This window comes from Monopterus albus, unplaced genomic scaffold, assembly GCF_001952655.1.
Source record: "Monopterus albus unplaced genomic scaffold, M_albus_1.0 scaffold19.1, whole genome shotgun sequence".
NCBI lineage: Eukaryota > Metazoa > Chordata > Actinopteri > Synbranchiformes > Synbranchidae > Monopterus > Monopterus albus.
In genome coordinates, this window is record NW_018127899.1 from 3381054 (window position 1) to 3384682 (window position 3629).

Consider the following 3629-nt stretch of genomic DNA (forward strand, 5'->3'; position numbering starts at 1 on the left):
GAATCAGTCAACTCCAGGATGAATGTGGGCAGTCGACCGTCTAAACATACCTCACCGTCTTCATGTTCTCCCACAGCGTAGCCTCTACTCCCAGGCTCAACCCACTGAACTGGGTTTTAGCACAGAGACACTGGGTTTAAACAAACAGCCTTTTCCACTACAACAAACACCATCACGACAACTGTACATAGCCAAGATGGTAACAGCTGAAGCTCCAAAGTGCTTAAAAACTGTGGAAGAAGTGGTGAAAACTAGACGACGCTGTCCTCAGGTTTTCTGTTCCATCAAAGGTGGCTTCCTCCTGAATTCAGATCTGAATGTCAGCAAAGTTGAAATGGCACATGCATGTGGATTAATTTCTCCTCCTAGAGCAGATCATCTAGTCACAGCAGGTTATTTGGAAAGAACTGATGCTGCTGCAGATTTTTGCCATTTTAAATCGTCCAGGCCTTGAACTCAGACGTCACCAAAAACTCTGCAGCTGTTGGTTTCTGACCCGCAGTCTCTGTGTTTGTGAACATTTATGAAGAAGGTTCATAAAAGTTGAAATTGTTTGATTGGAAACATTTTCCACCTGCACGGCCTCGTCCTTCCCCTGTGCAGCACCACAGAATATAAGTAAACTCAGACTTGTGATTCTATGCTGCATTCATAAATATATATCAGGCCAAACCTCTCCAGACGTAGGCTACGGCGTCATGTCAGAAAAGCTCTGATACTATTTATATACGAAACTGTATCAACTGTGGTTTTTTTTTTCCATACTCTCTAAACACAGAGGGGATTATTGATCAGCAGCACAGGCGAGCTGCGTTCGTCAGCAGAGGATTATGGATCTGATAACAGCTCCACAAAACAACAGTCTTCTCTTTCACTCCAATAAAGAACAGTGTGTTTTACTTACTGCTGCATCAATAGTCAGTTTGTCCTGTTGAAAACAGCTCCTCTGCTACGCCCTCCTTTATATGGTACTTTACTGTAGTTTGTCTCGCTTGCCTTCCAGATCCTTCTCAGTCTGTGCGTTTGTCTGTACTTGTGCTCTTGTGGATGCCTAAGTAGTCACAAGTCACAGCCAAAGTCCCGTCCCAGCTCAGAGTCCACATTTAGACATTCATGCATTTTACTGAGGGTGCACCCCAGCAGCCATGGTGTCGATGAACACGAGCCAAAGCAAACTCACAGCTGTTACAGTTTATAAGAAAGTGTCACAGTGTCACCGTCAAACAGGCTTTTGTGGAGGTAAAATCATTTGTATTTATCTCTGGAGATGCCAGTGGTAGTTGGTCCACAGTGAAATGTCTCAGTTATTCTGCTGTGACATTCACAGCCACAAGCCCGTGAATCATATTTGAATAAGTTATTACATGTCATCCTGAGGGGAACAGCACTGAAACAAAACTTATGAAGATCCACCCAACAGTTGCTGAAACATTTCACTCAAAGCCACAAGTATCAGCTTCATGATGAGTCACTAGGACTCATCCTCTGTGGAACATTAAAGGTGCATTCACTAAGATTTTCCATAGTCTGATAAACGGGACCAGTGTCTCGCATTGTCGGTGGCTTTTTGACCAAAAGACCGAGGGTAGAGAACAGCGGTGTCGTTTGTAACTTCTTATCCGACATATCTCTCGATAAGAAGCAGCTGTAAACAGCAGCTGTGGTGAACGATTTGGTGTTTCCACAGTCTAGCTCTTCTTCCTTCCCTTTCTAAATAGTGAATACAGACACTGCCACCTGCTGGTAGGGGGACAACATGTTAGTCGGCTGTTGGCTGGAGTCTGCGGTGTGTTCAAGTGTCACTTTCTCAGCCCGACTGGACCCTCCGGGTTGAAAAGACATGAGGTAAAGGGGAGCTTTAATATCTGCACCAAATTTCATGGCCTTCATCCAGTGTAGAGAGATTTAAGTCTGGATCAAAGTGGTGGACAAACTGACACTGCCATGCAGTCATGGCTAAAGATGGAAAGTGTTTTACCACAAAGTAATTATCTTGAGGCTGACACAAAACTTTTGTTGAGATCATAAAGTAACTTTCTTGTGTAGGCTCCTCTCTGACTCTGTCTCTGCAGTCGCACTGAACCGCCCATTCACCATTTGGATTTTGTAATTGAACGCTGAGAGCAGTCTGTCTCTACATGACCTCCATCAGAGCTCAGTGATCGCCTCCGAGGACCCCCTTGCGCGTCAGACTGTGTTCGGCGAGGCAGCAGCTGGCCCCTCGCCTCCCATCATCCCCCTCATCCCACCCACAGCGCTGACAGTCAGTGGCAGGGTTGTTTATTGCTGCCACGCTGGCTGCAGCTTGTAGGACATTAGTCTTTTAGTGCGGGGTTTATGAGCGCTGTCACTCACCATCTGTTAACTGCCTTTAATCGTCCCCTCCCCCAGAGATCGATAAGGCTGCCAGGTCGCCGCAACGCCCGGAGCGTGCTGAACGGGTGATTGTGCATCATCGACTGAGTGATTACAGCTATTTGCTCACTTATTGCATTGCACTGTTTGGATGACACATCAGCTTAACAGAGAGGTGAGGAAAGATAGAGGAGAAAGAGAAGAGGAAAATGAGAAAGGAGGGGAGGAAGAGAGAGTGATGACAGGACAATTTCACACCCTCGTGGTTATTGGTTTTCAGGGACAGGCTATTCAGAGTTTGGCAGGAAGAGCAGAGGCCGGCTGCTGGCGACCGGAGGAGTGGATGACTTCAGTCTATTGTTTTGAACAGTTTATCAGGGAAAGTCTGTTGTACAGGGAAGGTGATGGTGATGTGTCCGCCTGGACCAGACCTGCTGTGATGCACACAAACGTTCAGAGCAACTGAACATTTTGAAACATACGTTTGAGTCGTCATCAGCACAGAGATGTAAACAAAGGAATTCAAAGACAAATGACAGAAACACATGTTGGGTTTGTCTCTATGATCCTGGTCTAGACCTTACTCTGTAAAGGGCCCTGAGACAATAGGTCGCTGTGATTTGCTGCTATACAAATAAACTGAAGTGTCGGAGCAGCAGCCAATCAACAAACCCTGCTAGACTGTCTGGCTGTGACCCTGTCTTAAAAGAACATGTTCACCATCTAAACTATAAATGGACACAAACAAGAAGACGACCTGACAGCACTGACTTGCTCCTAGACGTGTCTGTGCCCAGGGACCCATTGTCTCATGATCCGTCCATGGCCCCCACTCGTAACTTGATTTTGGACTTTGTAATGGTGTCAGAACAGGGAACTGCACATTCAGGACAACAACTACAAACACAGGTGCTCTACACCCACGACTGTGTGGCCTCCCAGAACAACACCGGCATCATCAAATTTGCTGATGAGGCGACAGCCTGATAACTGTGGTGGATGAGTCAGCGTGCAGGAGGAGGTGGCCGACCCGGTGAAGTGTCAGAAAAACAGTCTCTCCCTGAACATTAATAAAACAGCAGCAATGATCGTTGACCATGAGAGGAGGAGGAAGGAGCAGCACACAGCGCTGCACACCTGGTGAGACACCTCAGCAGTATCGGTACGTCTTGGGAAGGCTGGGGAAATCATGCCAAGCAGCATCCTCACCAGGCCCATCGCAGTCTGCACGGTTCAGCGCCATAAGGCTCTACTGCAGGTGGTGACAGCGCCCC

At 47.1% G+C, this 3629-nt stretch overlaps 1 protein-coding gene across 1 annotated transcript in view; it reads right to left on the minus strand.

The window, feature by feature from the left end:
* Positions 1-3629, minus strand: part of LOC109956327 (RNA-binding Raly-like protein) — a 36003-nt gene that overhangs the window by 29262 nt on the left and 3112 nt on the right. The gene's annotated exons all lie outside the window — the stretch shown is intronic.